The following is a 19,382-nucleotide window of genomic DNA, read 5'->3' as shown; positions in this document are numbered from 1 at the left end:
AAGGGCACACGTGAGGCTCCCCCCTCCCCCCAGCCAATCACATGGCCATCCATGTGATGACTGAAGGTACAGACCTGCTTGTCTCCACAACACAATGCACAATGTCATACTGCAAATCATTCAACCTTTTTGGAAGGACCTAAGCTTCCTCATTTGTAAAGAGACAGGAGGCTAAAGTAGTGAAATTCGTTCCAGATCTAAACAGGATTATTAAACTTAAAAGTCTTTAGTGGAAAATCTCTTATCCTACCTACAAACAAAATACACCAAGGAGAGAGTTCCTTCAATGCTTTTCTTCTTACCACCTCGGGTTTATCTTGCAAACAGAAGCAAACGCTTTTGTAATCAGGTCTTTCCCACAGAGCTGAAAGTTACTAGTGAGGGCACAGCACACTCCCCAAAACTTGCTCCAACAGCTCTGAAAAGGATGTGAAAAATACAAGGTTTTGGAATCGTAACATTAAAATACTATTTGCATTTGCATTGTTAGTAAGCTATTTGCTTACTACATTATGCTTTATGTAGTAAGTACATTATGCTTCCTGTCCCTTTAAAAAAGCCTAATATGCCCACAGTTCTTACTCCTTAATAGCTTAAAGCCCTCCCTCACACACACAAAGAAATGGATGCTAGATTGCAGAGAGAAAGCCCAACCAAGTTTTCCTGGGTGCCCTATAAATGTTAATATTCATTTGTTTGGCTTATATATACAAGGATTAAAACTTGGAGAATATAGATTTCACTAAATTTAGTCTGACTAAATTTCTGATAATCTAAATAATGTTATCTCCAGTTTTTCTGGAATTTTACAGTTTTTCATCCACTCAGTAGTAACAGGGCTTCTCCCTGGGTAATACAGACAGTTACTGCACTCGAACAGTTAGTCCACTCAGACGTGCTGTGGAAGAAAGGTCTTGTGATCTACTTATGAAAAAACTCTATGGAACATACTTTGACACACATGGGTTTACCATGCGTCAGAACCAACTTGATGGCAACTGGATTTTATTTTTAATGTTATGATTAAATATCACAACAGTTAACATTAACAGCCATCTTACCCTGTCAGCCTAGAGATGAGGGAAAGGCACAAAGAGATAAAGTAATTGACTGAAAGTCACAAAAGTTAGTATGTGTCAAAGCCAGAATCTGAATCCTAGTAGTGAAAACACCACAGCTCAATTGTTTAAATTCTCAATAGCAAACTTATCTAGTACCTGACACCTTGCTTAGTGGTCAAAGATGATTAAGGCAATCACTTGCTTTACAAATGATGAGCTGTGCCAAATATTTAAAAAAAAATAATTACAACATGGATGTGTGCTATAACAGAAGACTTTAAAAATTACTATGGAAACACAGAGGAGGAGAGAGGCTGCCTGGAGAGTTCAGCAGGGCTTCTATTTGAGCTGGGTACTGAAAGATGAGCAGGCATTCCTAGGGATGGGGGAATGGTAGAGAATGGAAGGGCATTCCACTTAGAGAACAGCATGTGCCAAGGTACATCAAGGTGAATGAGCTCGGAGAATTCACTGTGGCAGGCAAGGTGAGGAAGAGATGGGACAGAACTGGGAAGGTTTTACAGCCTAGATAACTAGGGCCCTTTCTGTATCAACTTCCATTTGGCTGAGGTGACTAAGGAAGCACGGTCTACTTTACAGCTGCCTCTTGAAGTGACAGCCAGTTGAGTTTAGGAATGTTTTTTCTTTCCTTATGAGATTCAGGAAGACTTTAAAGTGTAAATTGTTTGGGGGAAGGTGAGGTCTGGGAATGTGAACAAGATTTTAAATATAATAAACTAATGAACAACAAGCTAAGTTTTAGACTCAGGCTATCCAGAAATGGGGTATGGGGTGGACAACAGTGTTCATAAGCATTATCACATACTCAAAGAAATCAATGGACCTTAAAAAGTGTTAATAATGACTGCTTTCAAGTAGACTTGGAGTCAGACTTTCATGCAACTTATAAAATAACACCTAAGGAAATCCAAAGACACAATAAGTGAAAAACCACAGAAAGCAAAATGAAAGTTCTTTACCTGAAGCTATGACAAACACTCCAGACTGTTTAAAAGGTATCCAAGATCTGAGATAGCAATGTTTGCCTAACTTTATTCAGATCTTATTAGGCAAGTCTGCCACCTACACAGGACCCCATATGTTCAGGATTTACTGATAAGATAAGGTATACCCAAAACAATAAACCCAACTCCGATTCATAGGGACCAGAGGGCTTCTAAGGCTGTACACTTTACAAAAGCAGACTGCCACATCTTTTTCCTATGGAGAGACTAGTGTGTTGGAAACACTAGTCTTTTGGTGAACAGATGAGTGATTTACCTACCTGCTTTTCACCAGAGCTCCTTAAGATAAAGCATATAAAATAAAGCATACCAAGACCAAACCAAGCCTGCTATTGTCAGGTCGATTCCAAGTCACAGTTGTCCTGCAAAAAGGGGCTTCAAAATGTTTGTGGAAAAATTCCATTGTCTTTTTCATTCCATTTTTCCACGAACTTTCTGAAACCCCCCCTCATAGGGCAATGTAGAACTGCCCCATAGGGTTTCTGAGGCTGCAAATCTTGACAGAAACAGACTATCTCATCTTTCTTCTGTGGATCGGTTGATGGGTTTGAACCACAGACCTAGACCACTGTGCCACCAAACCTTTTACAATCTGTAATCTCATTCTCCTAAGGAAAGCCTTTCCTCTAAATAGTGAAAACAGTGGAGAGATGCAAGAAGCCAAGTATTTAATTAACTTCTCTAAACTAATATTTAAAAGGAAACTTAAAAATGAACCACACTTCAATGAAAGTAACTTTAATTTTCTACCACAAGATTAAAAGGATGACTGCCTCCTTAGAAAAAATAATCATCAAGGAGAATGAACAAGAAACCTTATTTACAGCTGGGTGGTTTGGTACACCGGTAGAACATGAAAGAACTGACATGTACCATCAACTTCATATCGCACCTCACCCACACGTCAACATGAGTCTGCTGCCAGACTTCACTCAACTGACCACTGCTTAACAGGGTGCTGCCATCTTTAAAACAGTGCACAAGTCAAGGGAATGTAAGTAATTTACCATGAGAGAAAGTATTAAGTATTGGGCTGCTAACCGCAAGGTTGGAAGCTCAGACCCACAACCCATTCCACAGCAAAAAGATGAGGCTGCATCCCAAATGGACCATTGTACTCTGGTGTGGCGCTGTGGGCTAATGAGTCAGACTGTAAAGTCCTTTGAACTGCAAGGCTCGTGGTTCAAGCTTCTTTCTGAGAGGGGGAATCTGCCCTCTTCACCAGCTGCTCCTTGGAAACCCTATACAGGGTCACTATGGATCGGAACCATCTTGACGGCACTTATCAACAACAATAACAATGTATTAACTATATTGATGAACCTAGTCCTTGTTTTTGAAGGAAGATGGAAATCTCTACAAAAGTAATAATGAAGTAAAAAGTTAATATTTAATAATGAATGTGTGTTATATGTGTGTGTTCTAGGAAAATAAAGTAATTAAAGACCATAAAAAAAATTAGAAATACAACAGACGTTTCAAAGGCCATAAAATCTTTGAAATATGTCTGTTATTTAACATGTCCATAATTGTTATTACTAGTACATTGCTTTCTATTGGCTTTGAACGGTTCCTTAGAGTTTACTATGAAGTAAAAATAATACCTTCTTTTCTTACCCAAACTGTGCCAGACATCATGCCACTTCATACACACTATCTTCTTTAATCCTTACAACAAATCCATGAAGTAGGCACAATGACCTTAAAAAAGGTTAATAATGTAAGAGTTGCTTGCGACTTATAAAATAACACCTCAGGAAACCCCAAAGACACAATAAGTCAGACTCTTAGGAGACGGAACTAAGGTTTAGTAAAGACAAAGGTCAGCAAGTAGCAGAGCAGGCTAGTTGAACTTCTAGTATTACAAAACCTGTATCTTGATTTTTGTCCTCATTCCACTTATCAGTGTTGCTATTAATTGTAGTCGAGTCATTTCTGACTTGTGGTGATTGCACATGTGTATCAAAGAATTATGTCCCATGGGGTTTTCAAACGTTGAGGCCTTTCAGAAACAGATTGCCACACTTGTCTCCCAGAAGTACCCCTGGGAGGATTCAAACTGCCAACTTTTCAGTTTTGTATTCCAGGGCTTATCCATTTTCACCTATGGATAAAGAGCTGTATTCTCAATTATATCCCTTTCCTAATAACAACAGAAATAATTTCCACTTGCGGAGTACATTATTTAAATTCTATTGGAGGGATTATCTTAAAATCTGCTATACACCATTGTTGTTGTTAAGTACCGTGGAGTCGGTTCCGACTCACAGCGACCCTGCATAGGGTTTCCGAGGCTGTAAATCTTTACGGGAGCAGAAAGCCTCATCTTTCTCCCATGGAACTGCTGGTAGTTTCGAACTGCTGACCTTGTGGTTCCCAGCCCAATTTGTAACCAGGACGCTACCAGAGCTCCTCCGTTATACACTCTATTGTATACATTTTGTTATTCTAAAATTTTACAGGAAAAACTGGCTTTATAGAAATAAAGTAGCTACAAGACAACACAAGAACCAGGATTCAAATCTATATTGGAACATACCTAGCTATGAAGAGGTAAAAAGATCATCCAAACTTTCTGCATTGCCTTTCTTTCTGAGAGGGGGAATCTGCCCTCTTCTCCACTGACCCATGTGACTTGTCTCTGAAAAGAACTAAACTGTGATTTACTCTTTTTAGGAAATGCCCCTTTCCTCCCCTGCCCCTTCACCACCAAGTCATCTAAGATTTTAAGTCCTGAAGGAGGCCGGGTCTACTCTTTGCACTGGGGGAAGTCTCAGATTTCTCTAAGCAGAAATGAGGGACTAAAAGAGAGGAAGAAAAGGGAACAGAGGGGATAAGGAAATGAAAGAAACATGGCCACAATGAAGTTCCTGGGTGGTCAGAGGTTCAAACTCACCAGTTGCTCCTCAGAAACCTTATACTGGCTTGCTATGAGTCAGTCAGACAGCTTGCCATGAGTCAGTCAGACAAGCACTTAACAACAACAAATACATGGTTGAGCACAAGGCTAGTAACCAAAAGGAAAAGTGGTTTGAAGCCAAGCAGAGACACCTCAGAATAAAGGTCTGATAAATTGAAAGGCACAACTTTGCAAACCCTTTGGAACACAGTTCTACTTTTAGCACACATGGATGTGGTCCCCATAAATTGGAATGCATTTGATGGCAACTGGTTTTGTTTTTTAAATTTAAACTTCTCCCGGACTTCCTTTCTAGACCAGCCCTCAGTAGGTTCCCTGGGCTGCAGCTAGGCAACCTGGCGGACACACACACACAAAGAGGAAAGAAGGGCCAAGCCTTGCCAGACAGGTCTTCAAACGAAAGTAGAACTGGTGACCTATAAATATCCACAAGGTGACGGGCACAAGAACAAAGAGATAAGGGACAAATATTACAGATGTTTGAGAGTCTGGTCTGAGTGAGAATAAAAAGTGCGCTGGTAAAACACTGGTGGGCAGGGAACTGGTAGGCTAGGCTAGGGAACCAGATAACAAAGTCAGTGTCCAGAGCAAACAGGTTCTAAGTGAGGCTGAAGGACTCTTTCAAACACAACACAGAAGGTCTAGGGCATGGACTTGGGAACCTGTATTTCAACTGCTAGAGAAGTAGTGTTAGATCCTAGTGTTCAGTTCTCAATGTTCTGTTAAAGTAGCTGAAACTAACAGATCACTGACCTACAAAATTAAAGGGATTCTGCACTATCCAGGATTTTCTTCTTTACGGAGATTCCCTAGCGTTGTGGTAATGCTGCTATCCAGTCGGTTGTTCCGACTCATAGTGACCCTGTATAGGGTTTCTGAGGAGCGGCTGCTGGTTTTGAACCACCGACCTTTCTGTTGGCAGCCCAGTGCTTATCTTACAGCGCCACCCCAGCAAAAACAGTTGTTGTTGTTAGGTGCCATCGAGTCGGTACCAAGCCATAGCGACCCTATATGCACAACAGAAAGAAACACTGCCCAGTCCTGGGCTAACCTCACAATTGTTGCCACGCTTGAGCCCATTGATGCTGCCATTTTGCCAATCTGTCTCGCTGGGGGTCTTCCTCTTTTTCTCTGACCCTCCACCTTACCAAACATTATATCCTTCCTCCAGCGACTGGTAAACAGTAGACATAAACAAGTATTTATTAAAATGCAATTTTGCTTTAGTCAAGCACATCCACTCAACACCATCTATTAAAGAAATTATGGTATTTCTCTGCTTTTATTCAGATGCATTTTAAATGTGTATTTTCCATGACTTCTGAGGTGTGATAAGACCTGTGTTCATATTAAGAAAAAATGAAGACAATGAACCCAAGAGAAAGGCTTAAATGAAGACAATGAACCCAAGAGAAAGGCTTTCCAAATACCCTCAGAAATGTCTATTTAAATATGTTCAGAAACATACATTTCAGTTTCTCTTGTACATTGTAAAGGTCCCCTGAAGGAAATGCCATTGAACACTATCATGCCTAAACAAAGCCCAGGTTTGTGTATAAAATAACAGTAGATAAGCCTATATATTCCGGCTCATAAGAACCTTTCTTCAGTTCCCAACCCAGAAGTTTGTAGTTTATTCTCATCTGTTATAGCAATTACCCTTTTCTAACTTTCTACCCGAACTCTGGTAGCATAGTGGATTATGACGTGGACTGCTAACCACAACGTTAGTAGTTCAAATCTACTAGTCACTCCACAGGAGAAAGACGAGGCTTGCATTGGCCTCAGAAACCCTACATAAAGTTGCTATGAGTCGAAATCGACTTGCAGATCACAACCACTACCACCATCAACTTTGTATCTGTTCCACATAGCTCATAATCTGTTTAAGAGCATTTGAGCTTCTGGTGCTTGGCTGCTGGCTGCTAAGTGCAAAACAGGCAATTTTACCCAACCAACAGCTCCACAGGAAAAAGATCTGGTGATCTACTTCCATAAAGATTGCAGCCAAGAAACCCCTCTATAGTTTGCTACACATGGAGTCACTAAAAGTTAGAATCAACTTGATGACACCTAACATCAGCAACAACAGAGCACATGGCATATAGTAGGTGCCCAATAAGTTTTTTTTTAAATAATTGGTATACATTTAAGAATATCAATATAAGGAGCCTTGGTGGTACTGTGGGTTAGGCTGCTAACCACATGATCAGTGGTTCAAATCCAGCAGTCCTTCCTCAAGAGAAAGATGAGACTTTCTACTCAAAGACTTATTGTCTCAGAAACTCTACCTAAGGTCGCTATCAGTTTGGATAAACATTTGAACTCAAAATAATTTTTAATGTTACACACACACACACAAAACTGTATTCATGAACACATCACCAGAAAGAGGAAGTAAAACAATTCCTTCGTTTTCTTTTAAGACATTTACTTAAAAAAATGATTGCTACAGATTTGCCTGTGCAGAATTCAAGTTAAATTAGCCTGGTAGTTGCTGTCTGGTGATCATTTTCTTAGTGCCAGGAAGCTGGCGAGTGTGTGATTAAACATGTTTCCCCCTTGGCTCCACCCTAGATGCTATCAAGTTTGCTAAACAAGAGGTTCTGCAGCTGACCAGCTCAGACTGCACTTAAAGAAGCACTAAGAAAATCAAAACAAATTCTGCTGAATTTTCACTCAAGCATACCACACAAAAATAACCCAAAGCCAATGCTGGCAAATCAACTCTACTCACAGTAACCCAATAGGACAGAGCAAAACTACCTCACCATAGAATTTCCTAGACTGTAAATCTTTACAGAAACAGACTACCACACCACATCTTTCTCCCACACACCGGCTGGTAGGTTTCAAACTGCACACCTTTTGGTTATCATCTGCTCAGTGGCTAAGGTCCCACAAATTCTAAATCCCCTCCCATTTCTGAACTCTTCATTCATCTTCATAATTCTTTATTGTTTAGTGCTGTCTGTCCAGTTGGTTCTGACTCATAGCAATCATATATAGAGTTTTCGAGGAGCGCCAACCTTGCAGTTCAAACTGACCTTGTGATCCAGTGCTTAACCTACAGCGCTCCACCACAGACTCACAATTCATCATGCATATCTAAAGTTGCAATTTTTCTTACTTGAAACATAAATATTTTCAACTTTTAATTCACACTGCTGTTCTTAGATGTCCCCTAGAGGGACTCTCTTTACCTCTAACCTCTGCCTTCACCTCTGAACAATTCTGTCACAAAGAAAATGTCAGAACAGTAAACGCATTATTTACTTGCCAGGTTTAAATTAGCATTTTTCTTTAAGTATCTCTATATTTCTATACTTAAGCTGGAGTCCTGGTGTGGTGCTGCAGGTTAATGCACTGTACTTCAAAGTCACTCTGAACCCACCAGGTCAGCAGTTCAAGCTCACCAGCTGCTCCTTGGAAACCCCATATGGGGTGGCTATGAATCCAAACCAACTAGAAGGCACTTAAAAACAAGTATTTAAGTTGGACTCCTGGTGTGACGCTGCAGAATAAGCACTGGACTGCAAACTACTAGATCAGCGGTCAAACCCATCAGTTGCTCCTCGGAAATCCTGTATAGAGTTTGTTATAGGACAGAATCAATTTGACAACACTTAACAACAACATTTTTAAGGTGGTTCTTGTATGGCGCTGTAGGATAAGCACTAGACTGTAAGGTCAGTTTACAAACCCACCGGTCTCTCCTTGAGAACACTATATACAGTGTTGCTATGAAGGCACTTCACAACAATATATTTAAGCTAGGGAGTCCTGGTGTGAGGCTGTAGGATAAGCACTGGACTGTTAACCTTAAGGTCAGCACAGCCTCCCTATTAGTTGGTTGCTGAGTGGAATCCAACTAGAATTTAACAACAACCACCTTTAAGCATTCAGTATATTGATTCCTTGCATGCACAACACATTGTTGTTGCTGTTAAGACCAGTGGAGTCTATTCTAACTCACAGAGATCCTGTATAGGGTTTACAAGAATGTAAGTAATCTTTGCAGGAGCAAAAAGCCTCATTTTTCTTCTGCGCATGACACATTATCATATCAAATTTGTTATGTTGTATACTGTTGTTGTTAGGTGCCACTAAGTTGGTTCCAACTCATAGTGACTATATATACACAACACTGCCTGGGTCATACTATGGTGGGTCGTGGTACACCATGGATTCAGTTCCAACTCGTAGTGACCCTGCGGAGACTTTCCGAGGCTGTAAATCTTTTACAGGAATAGAAAGTCTCATCTTTGTCCGGCACTACACTACCAGAGAAAATATACTACCCTTTAAGTTGTTAACCAAAAATCCCCAAATTGAGTCTCCAACCTTGATAAAAGCTAAGCTCACACACCACAACCAGTCTAGAAACTACATGAAAAATCCTCTCTCTCTGACCTTCGACAGATCATTTCACCCCTCTGGACCAGTTGCACTCTTTTAGTGATCTGTCACTTTCATCGACAACATTTATTTGACTATTTTAAAAATGGCTTTTAAATGCAATTTTCATATCAGCACCCATGTTATTAAGGATATATAAACGAATATGCCTATCAAAATAGCATATAATAACAAAAATACTAAAGTAGCCCAAATGTTCCAAAGCAAAATATGGTTAAATATGTCAATATGTCATAGCACATCCATACAATGAAATATCACGTAGGTGTTAAAAAGAATTAAGTTACAGCTGTACCTACTGACAAGAAAAATCAAAGATTTATTGTTGAGATAAAAGTAAAAAGTGGGAGTAAATCAATGTAAGAAAACATTTTTATTTGCATGTAAGTATTATTGTTAAGTATCATGGAGTCAGTTCCAACTGTTACTGTGCTGTATAGGATTTTTGAGGAGTGATTGGTGTGTGTTTGAACGGCAACCTTGCTATTCTATAACCAACCTTGGGGTTCAGACCTTTATTCTATAAGTGCCACTGAAGGAGACAGGGGAGGAGACTAAGAAGGAATTTTCAATTTTTGTTTTAGTGACTTCTGCATTATTTACTTTAAAAAAAAAAAAAAAAAAATAAGAAGTGCTTATCACTTTTGCTACTTTTTTTTTTTGGAATAAAGGAAAACAAAGAAAGATGATCTCTCTGGTACTCTGCAATGTTCTAAATGTTTATGAAAAACAGGTTTTCTGAAAGGTTCCATGTTGATTTCAGCCACTGATAGTATCAGTCATCTGGTACTAAGGGGTGAAGATTCAGTGAGGTGCAGACAGTAAGAAAGAAAAGAGAGACAGCGTTCAAACATTCCAGTAAAAGCTTAAACACTTATTGTTATATATTTTGTTTTGGTTTTTATATGATACTAAAATATTTGATCATTTTTACAAACTTTTCAGGCATCACAGACCCAATCAAAGGGTTTTATTATATACTTTTAAAGTAAGTGAAAAGATGTGTCTGTCCCTTTGAAAAATCAAGCTTTTCCTTACCAAAAGAAAAACATCACAAGGGCCAAACAAAGACAAGAGTGTATCTGTATGAACTGAGTGCAAAGGACATTGTATTTCCTATGGATTCATGTTTACACAAACATAAACTCCATTAGTAGTGGGCTTTTTCTATCCTTTATCATTTCTTTTAGTATTGTTGTTAAGTGCTATCAACTCATACCACCATAGCAACCCTGTGTAGGGTTTGCAAGGAACAACTCATGAATTTGAACTGCCAACCTTGTAGTTTGCTGTCCAGTGCAGATCCTACAGCACCACGCCAGGAGTCCCCTTGTCTAGTATGTTGTTGTTGTTGTTAAATGCCATTGAGTCGGTTCTAACCCATAGCGAACCTATATAGAGTTTCCAAGGGGCAGCTGGTGAGGTTGAACCACAGACCTTGCAGTTCAAATACACATTCAAATACAGTCCAGGGCATTAACCTACAGCGCCACACCAGGACTCCTTTTGCTTAGTATTTGTTGTTGTTATTTGCAAAACAAACCCAAGATGAAGCAGAAGACATGGCTGGCCACTATGTAAATGAGTAAGTAAAAGTACTGCTACAAAATCACAGACCTTTATTAAATAAAAATATGAAAATGTGACACTACTGCTTCTTGACATATCCTCCATGTAGGTCTGTATACTTTTGAAGACAGTGTTTCCATCTCTCTACTCATCCCTGATAATACTGTGCTTTTCGATTTCTACCATTTCAAAATGGCTATGAGGAAAAGCTTTGCTAGTGCCTGACCTAGCAACGAAGAGGAGAGAAGTCCACAGATTTGTGGAAGTCATATTACTGAATCTGGTGGTGACTAGATAGGGAGGAAGAGTGAAGAGTTGGGGACTTGGGTGAAGTGCGTTCACCAGAAATGGGAACATGCAGGTGGGACAAGTTTTGGAGTGAGAATAATGAATTCAGTAAAACTTAACACGTTATATTGTTGAGGTACAGAATGGTGGGGGTAATATCTGAATCTTTGAAGGTAGAGCTTAGGACATAAGTCTATATAGAAAGATACCATGCGTCTGAGTATATTATATGAGAAATAAAGACCCAGAATACTCCCCATTTATGGACCAAACCATTAAATAAAGACCCAGGAATACTCCCCATTTGAGGACCAAACCAAGGGAAAAAGGGAAAAAGGAAAATCTTAAGGACAGGCCAGAGAGAGAGAAAGAAAGCCAGGTAACTGGTATCATAGAAGTCAAGGAGTGAGAAAAACAAGAGTGGAAAAATCCAAAATGTCAGTACTAGGATAGAAAATGAATGTTGGTTCATTCAGTTTTCTGAGGAGCCTCAGTAAATATGTTACTTTATTTTTATTTTATTGTATTTCATTATTAATGAGGGAAATCATATTTTTAAGACAACTGGCAAAATTTGTAAATGGTGTGTAGCCAGTTCATGGCTTAAAGGACATGTGTTTTGAGTTCATTTTTTGGGCCTGGTGAGGAATTTGCACTATCTACTCCAGACTCCCAACCACTGACACAACATTGACCAGCTTCCTACAGGCTTAGGTCTGCACAGAGCAGAGCTGGCTGGCCCCCACACAGATGGCCCAGTGATCATACTGTTCTAATCAAATGAGCCAACCAGCAACAGACCCTGCCTACTTTGTCTTATTTCCCACCACTCCTAAGACCAAAGTTCCTCAATTCTGTGCCATTTCTTATAAACAAGAGATTACCTATAAACATTCTCATAGATTTAGAAGGTCCAAGGCTCACTGAAAATATTTGTTCATTGCTGCTAGATAGGATTTTTGTTTACTTACAAATGTACCTGCCCTGGTAAACAACAGTGTTATCATTAATGAATATGATGGTAGCTCACTGAGGCAACATAGATGGTTAACTAATGACCTAAAGTCTGTTGTCTTGACAACTCTGTCTCCTAAAGGTCAATAAGAATATATAAAACAATATTTGAACCTTTTACCACCCCTGGTGTGGTGCTGTAGGATGAGCACAGGACTGGTTAAACCCAAGGTCTGCAGTTCTAGCCCACCAGCTGCTCTCGCAAACTCTATACAGAGTTGCTAAGAGTCGGAACTGACTTCACAGCACATAACAACTCCCCCCTTATCTTTAGGAGCCTGGTGGCTCAGTAGGTTAAGAATTGGGCTGCTAACTGCAAGGTCAGCAGTTCTAAAGGATCTCTATGAGTGGGAATTGAATGAAGGGCAGCGAGTTTGGATTGTCTTTTCTTAACAACAAAACATTCTGACATTTTTATAGCACTCACCTATAATAAGCTGAAAAAAGCCATTATTCTCTCCACTTATTAATTTTAAAAAGTCAGTATTGACACCAAAGGATCCGGAAAGAAATGACATCTCTCTTTAGTCAAATAAGGGGTTAGTCAAAATAATGCCAATCAGAACAGAGAAGTATACTTATTAGCGAAGGAAATGAACTCCAGCCCAACTTTAGGTTTCAGCAGCCTCAAAGAGCAGGTGAGGGCATTGCGCAAAAATCACCCCATAGGTCCCTACAAGCTCAAAAAGCCTATAACCGCACAGATCAGAATTTTATTAAGAACCATATAGCATTTCCACTTTTACACACTACTCTTTGAAGAAATATTTCATGAAAGGAAAGTGAACACTTTCTAGAAACTAATACTGTGTGCATTTAAATTAATTGATTTATTTTTAAAAGCAGCACTATCATTAAAGTCCTGTATATGCTATTGTTATTTTAAATACAACATTAAAAAAAATGTACTCACTTCAAAATAACTTAGTGTAAACAGCCTCTTTTTCAGGGAAAGGGAGGGGAGGGTAGAACTCGGATTTTACTGTAATTGGTTTGACAGAGCAAGAACCATGGAAATGGAGTGCTAAAAATTGTAGTAACGCTTGGCAGCAAAGTACTTGCGAGACCCTAGCCATTAGCAGAAAAAAGGTGGTATATCTCCAGTATTAAAATAGTATTAAAATCTGAGCCCATTCCGGGACTGCTGTCATTGACTGTCACAGTCATCGAGCATGGCAGGCTGGCCCAGCTCCCCACAGAAGTTCCACGGCACCAGTGGACGGCCTTATAAGGCAACTGTGCTCAGAGAGAAGATAAGAACCAAACTAAGCACTTAACATTTCCAGAGGCCTCTACAAATATTAACTCATTAATTCTCGATTCTCTGGGTTAACCAAGTTACTGCCATTTTCAAAAGAGATTGGGGAAGAAAACAAGATACTTGATAAATAGTCAATGACAACAAGGTGGGTGAGGAGCTGACAGTTTTCCTTGGGTGCCTATGTCAGGGTGAAGCTTGCCTACATTCTGCCAGGAACTGAGCAAACCCTTTCCTACTAATGAACAGGAAGGAGGAGGAAAATTTCTCAAGTTTGACAGTAAATCAAGAAGACTCCACACCCTCCCTCATCATCCTCCCACAAGGTCTCCACAAAATTCCAATTCTTGGAATAACTAACACACCTACTTCAACAGCCCAGGAAAGGAGCCAGAAACTGGCAAGGGTCTAGAGTGAAGACACATAAAGGATGGTGTGAGCTGTGCTTTCCCTAAATTTGCTCTTACTGTCCCCCTTCACCTTCATGAATAAACTCAGCAATCGTGACCAGAGTGCCAATAAAAAATGACAGCAATCTAGTTACTTCTTTTTCAACCTATACAGTTAAGAGGATGAAGACTTCATTAATTTTTTTTTTTAATTCTTAAGAACATTTTGATGTGACAGTTATCAAACACTGCTTATTGAGAATCTACACTACATTGCATCTTGTGGACAGGTACTGGGAAATTAAAAGGGAGCAGTTATTTAAAAAAAAAAAAAAATGCCTAGAACATAAATACTACAAAGACAAGGCTCTTGGCTTTGTCTATCGCTTTATTCCAATTGCCTACTATGTGCTGGGAGTCCTGGTGTGGCGCTGGATCGGAATTGACTCCATGGCACTTTAACAACGTGCTGAGGGATACACTTGTTGAATAGACTTTCTCTAAAAACAAAAAGAAAATGAGCTTAAGGTTCAAACAGACAAACATACTTACACATGTAGATATAAAAATGGATAAGTAAAAATACTAGGTAGCCTATACAATGTGCTAAAGCAGTAACTGGCACAACACAAAGGGCCTTCAAACAGCTCATGGAAATTTTTAATAGATAATGGAATTTTTCCACGAACTCTTTGAAGATAGGAAAGTCCCATTGTTGTTGTTGTTCAGTGCCATCAAGTCGGTTGCGACCCATAATGACTCTGCATAGGGTTTCCGAGGAGCAGCTGTTGAGCTTGAACCACTGACCTTGCAGTTCAAATGGCTTTGCAGTCTGGCGCACTAACCCACAGCACCATACCAGGACTCCAGAAAAGCCCCACTGTCGTTGTTGTTGTTATGTGCCGTGGAGCCAGTTCTGACTCATAGCGACCCTGTACAGGATTTCTGAGGCTGTAAATCTTTACGGGAGCAGAAAGCCTCATCTTTCTCCCACGGAACAGCTGGTAATTTCAAACTGTTGACCCTGAAGTTAGCAGCCCAATTCGTAACCACTATGCTACCAGAGTTCCTTACAATGAAATACTAGTCAGTCATATAAAAAGGATTGAAGTACCAATTAGATCAATTTTGAAAGAAGCCAGATTACAAAAGGTCACATATTGTATTGTTTCATTTGTAGAATATGTATGCAAATCCACAGACAGAAAGCACATTTGAGCTTGCAAAGGATCAGTGGGGAGTGACTATAAATGGGCTTAAGGGCTTCTTTTTAGGGGTGATAGATAAAGCTGCAAGATAAAGCACTGGGCATCTCAAGGTCAGTTTGAACCACAAGGTGGTGGTTCAAACCCACCAGTCACTCCTTGGAAACTCTAAACAGGGTTGCTATGAGTCGAACTTAACTCCAAGGCACACTTCACAAGAACAGAGTATGTTCTAAAATTAAATTTCATAATGGTGATGGTTACACCACACAGGGTGCATAAACGAAAAAACCTTGTGAATATAGTCAACACTAGTGAATCATACACTTTAAAAAGATGAATTTTATGAAATGTGAATTATATCTCAATCAGACTGTTACTAAAAAGGAACACGGTACCCTGACTAGACTAACTGCTGGTTTGGCAGTGAAGGAGACAGAGCTTACAGGGGTAGATAACAACACTAAGTTAGGAAACACAGGTAAGGACCTGATCATGGACAGCTTCAAATGCCAAACAAGAAATCTGGATCTTAACCACTAACTATAGGCATAAAAGACGTGGTCTATACTTATACTGTGTTTTACAGTCTGCAGACCTCTTTCATACACATCAGATTCTTTGATCAAAGCACTTCCAAATGTGTTCAGGTATTGGCTGGCTTATGGGGTGTAGCACCATCAGAAAATGAATCTGTCACTAGTGTTGAATGGACTAAAAGAGGGAGACTCGTTTTGAGAATCCACTCGAGAGTCCAGACAGGTAGGAGAGAAATGATGGGAAAGAGTAGATTGTGATAAGGAGAAATCAATCTCAGGCCACCCAGATTTATGAAACTAGAGATGTTGTAACTGGGTGTCTCACCTCTTTGATAGGAAGGTGCTACACAGGTGGTGGTGGTGGCTGTGTGTCGTGCAGTCAGTTCCGACTCCTAGCAACCCTGTAACGGGGTTTCCAAGGCTGTAAATCTTTATGGGAACAGAATGCCTCATCTTTCTCCCACGGAACAGCTGGTAGTTTCAAACTGCTGACCTTGAGGTTTCGCAGCCCAATTCGTAACCACTATGCTACCAGAGCTCCTCTACACTGAAGCATTCTGGGCTTAACAGACCTTCTTGATACAAACTTCTCTGTAGAAAACTTATTCTAAACTGTAGAAAGCTTAACAGACCTTCTTGAAATAAACTCTGTAGAAAGCTTATTCCAGACGGGCAGTTGGTCTTTAGTCTAGGAAGCCAGATTCTAGAATTAGCTGTCTAGGTTCAAATCCAGTCTCTCCTACTTATTTGCTGTGATGACGGACAAATCATTCAACTGAACCTCAATATTTCATCTGTAAATTACGAACAATAAGGGTTGTTAACTACTTCACAGTATTGTTGTCAAATTCTGATTCATAGCAAACTGGTGTAGGGTTTCCAAGGCTTTAAGTCTTTGTAGGAGCAGAAAGCCTCATCCTTCTCCAGCAGAATGGACGGTGGGTTCTAACTGTCCAGTACTTGTTCTGTGGAGCCATAGGGCTCTCCCATAGTGTTATTGTTGTTGTTGTCATTAAGTACCATGGAGTTGGTTCCTTCTCACAGAGACCTGGTATAGTGTTTCTGAGGAGTGGCTGGTGTGTTTGAACTGCCGACCTTGTGACTCAACAAACTGACCTTGCAGCCCAGTGCTTTATTGCACAGCATCACAGCAGGATTCCATAGTGTTGTTGTCTTTAAGTGCAGTCATGTTAGTTCAAATTCATAGAGACCCTGTACAGGGGTTCTGAGAAGCAGCTGATAAGTTTGAACCACAGACCCTGAGGTTCAAGCCAACCTTGCAGTTCAGCATATTAACTCATAGTGCCACAGTGAGAATTAAATTATTTATCTGGGGTGATACAATCTGAACAGTGCCCGAGAACAAAGTAAATCAGGTTCCCTTACTCATCAATAACAGTTCTCGCGTGAACTATTTTCCTTCTATATACTAAATACTAGTGAATTATACAAACAGTACTTGGTGGTGGTGGTTATGTGCCGTGGAGTCGGTTCCGACTCATAGCAACCCTGTACTGGGTTTCCAACCCTGTACCCTCTACCACGGAACAGCTGGTAGCTTCAAATTGCTGACCTTAAGGTTCGCAACCTGATTCGTAACCACTACGCTACCAGAGCTCCTTTAGTCTGTAATTCTATATCGACTTCTTTTATTCACTCAATATTTATTTCCTGTTGTATACTACTCGTTGTGCCTCTATATAAGGTTTCTAAGAGCAGCTGGTGGGTTTGAACTGCCAACTGTAGTTACCAGTCTAGTGCTTTTCCTAAAGCACCACATTTTCTTGTACACTATACATTCCAGAGTCCTGGTGTGGAGCTGTGGGTTAATGCGCCAGACTGCAAAGCCGTTTGAACTGCAAAGTTGGCGGTTCAAGCTCACCAGCTGCTCCTTGGAAACCCTATACAGGGTCGCTATGGGTCAGAATTGACTCGACGGCACTTGACAACAACAACAACATACATTCCAGAAAGGTCAAGGACTGTGTCTGTTTGCTGCCCACTGAATCACCAGGGCCTAAATATAAGGAAACTTCAAAAAGTTTGTGGGAAAAAAATGGAATTCAAAGATAGTGAAAACTGTCCGCAAACTTTTTGAAGCCCCTTTGAACAGTGGGAGCTTAAGCCCAGAATGACTGTATCACCAAAGAATTATACATTCTAGTCTGCTTATCTGAAAAGCTTTCATAACCATGAGTAATCAAAGAACACCCTCTGTCACACATATACAAATAAAAGGCTAACTCCTACCACCAATGGTACCAGACTGGTTGATAATAAATAGCCCCGAATCAGTATCATTAATTTAGTCATTCATTCAGAACTAATATCCTATAAAGTTTCTCCCTGCCACATACATTCCTATTTCTAAACTGATAATGAAACTATTTCCAAAATGATGGAGAAACTCTCCTACCTCAGTACACCCATATCACTCTACTTCCTTTTTTAAATCTTGGAGTCCATGGATGATGCAAACAATGTGTTTGGCTGTTAAGGGAAAAGATCAAAGGTTTACATCTACTCAGAGCTGCCTCAGAAGAAAGGCCTGGTGATCTACTTCTGAAAAATCAGGTTTCCTTGTGTAGGCTTTCTGAGGCTGTAAATCTTTGTGGAAGCAGAAAATTTCATCTTCAGTGGAGTGAAGAGAGGGCTCGAACTGCTGATTTTTTTGGTTTGCAGTCCAGTGCTTATCCTACAGAGCTACCACGCTCCCGTCTTATTAGATACTTGATATGTTCTACTGGCTATTAACTTAATATCTGAAGATGCTCTGTGTGCATTTACAGAATTTTATTGAATGAGTTCCATGACTTGTAGGTGAACCAACACTGTCAAATAAATTGTATTGCAAGATGCATCCTGATTTCAGAAATGTTACATGTGAAACCGAGTCAGAATCACCTCTACTTTTCTGGCCCATGGATGCTTACTCCTTAAGATGAGGACAGAGACGACACTCTTAGATGCTGTGGTCAGTCTGACATAAGTCTTGGTGGACAGCTATACATTTTTGGAAGATTTGTGAACCTAGTTAGATCAACAGTGCAGTTTATTAGGTATTGAAAATGTTATGTACTACTTACACAAATGATTAAGCACTGGGCTGTTACCAACAGGTGTTGGTTCGAACCCACCCAGTGGTTCCGTGGGAGAAAGACCTGAAGGTCTGCTCCCCTAAAGATTGTTGCTCTTTGTTGTTAATGCCACATGCTGGTGAGTTGTTTCCAACTCATAGCGACCCTGTATAGGGTTTCTAAGAAGCAGCTGGTGGGTTTGAACTGCCAGCCTTGTGGTGAGCAGTCTATTGCTTATCCTACAGTACCACACCAGCACTAAAAATTCTGTGGGATGGTTTTACTGTATCTGTATTCAGTGAGTCAAAATAGATTCTAAGGCACTTAACAACAACATACCATTTACCTATGAAATTATTTCTTTTCCTCTCCTTCAATTTGAGGAAGAAGGACTTGAGCTCCAGTGTAGAAGCTGTCAGAAGTGTTCCTCAAGCTGAAGGAGTAAATCATAAGTGTATGTATGTAAAGTGCTGTTGGGTTGGTTCCAATTCATAGTGACCCCTATGTAGGGTTTCCCAGGAGCATTCAGTGAGTTTGAACTGCTGACCTTGTGATTCAAACCGACCTTGCGGTCCACTGCTTATCCGTCAGTGCCACACCAAGACTTTTTCCTGGGAG

General features: G+C 40.1%; 1 protein-coding gene across 3 annotated transcripts in view; it reads right to left on the bottom strand.

Moving 5' to 3' along the window:
• RBPMS (RNA binding protein with multiple splicing) overlaps positions 1–19,382 on the bottom strand; it is a 205,852-nt gene that overhangs the window by 167,588 nt on the left and 18,882 nt on the right. The gene's annotated exons all lie outside the window — the stretch shown is intronic.

Source organism: Chrysochloris asiatica, unplaced genomic scaffold, assembly GCF_000296735.1.
Source record: "Chrysochloris asiatica unplaced genomic scaffold, ChrAsi1.0 scaffold00011, whole genome shotgun sequence".
NCBI classification, from domain to species: domain Eukaryota; kingdom Metazoa; phylum Chordata; class Mammalia; order Afrosoricida; family Chrysochloridae; genus Chrysochloris; species Chrysochloris asiatica.
The sequence above is the reverse complement of the archived record's forward strand: the minus strand, read 5'-3'. Positions and strand labels throughout refer to the sequence as shown.